The following is a 912-nucleotide window of genomic DNA, read 5'->3' as shown; positions in this document are numbered from 1 at the left end:
AAAAAAAAGAAAAAATTAAAATTAGTTTTTTTTTTTGTTAGTTTCTAACTACTTAACATAAACAAAATCTAATTCGTCATTTGAAACTAAAATAATATTTAAAAATTTTAAACAAAATGATTTTATTTAACTGCAAACTGCAAAATATTTTATGGTGTCTGAGGAATAATTTTAATTTTCTAATTCAAACCAAAAAAATACCTAAAATTTTTTAAATTAATATACTTTTCGTTTTGCTTCAAGTGACTCGTTACGTCAGTTTATGGGGTGAAAATATATTATTGAATTGAATAATTATTAAGATGAATTTTTGGATTGATCATATTAAAAGTCAATTGCTATCAAAAGGTATTTCGGAAGCTGCTATTATTGGTGTTGATGGGTCAGTTTGGGCAAAGTCTAGGGAATTTTCTGCCACAGCAGCTGAATTGAAAGCGATTGTATCAAAATATGATTCAGATGAGTTTTCTGAGAACGGTATTATGATGGGAGGAATGAAGTATTTTTACCTTTCAAGGGATCATGGTGTTGTACGGGCAAAAAAGGGACAAAATGGCTTTCATGCAATGAAGCTGAAAAAATTGTATATTATAGCTCTGTATGATGTGATAAACTGCCCACCACCTGAAGCTGCAATTACAGTGGAAAATTATTGTACTTATTTATCTTAAAGTAGGTATTGAAAAAGCAATTTAAGCATAGAAACCTGAAAGGAAAATGTAACAGCATGAAACTGTTTGAAATAGAAGTTTCAAGGATTTTAAATGAGAAACCTAAGTTTTGGTGGTAGTAATATAGTAAGGGATGATCGCGTCCCCATAATAAAAACTACAATCACTTACAACACTTGCATTGACTGTGGAGGGATTGTCATCCTCAAACCAAATAACAGAAAGTTTACTATACAGGGGT

General features: G+C 29.9%; 1 pseudogene; it reads left to right on the top strand.

Moving 5' to 3' along the window:
* The first annotated feature begins 302 nt into the window (after positions 1-302).
* Positions 303-671, top strand: LOC148938538 (profilin pseudogene; annotated as a pseudogene).
* The last annotated feature ends 241 nt before the right edge of the window (positions 672-912 follow it).

The sequence above is a fragment of the Artemia sp. Qi Xiang Cuo genome, unplaced genomic scaffold, assembly GCF_049724085.1.
Source record: "Artemia sp. Qi Xiang Cuo unplaced genomic scaffold, ASM4972408v1 HiC_scaffold_3154, whole genome shotgun sequence".
In the NCBI taxonomy this organism is placed as follows: Eukaryota; Metazoa; Arthropoda; class Branchiopoda; order Anostraca; family Artemiidae; genus Artemia; species Artemia sp. Qi Xiang Cuo.
This window is presented reverse-complemented; position numbering and strand designations above follow the sequence as displayed.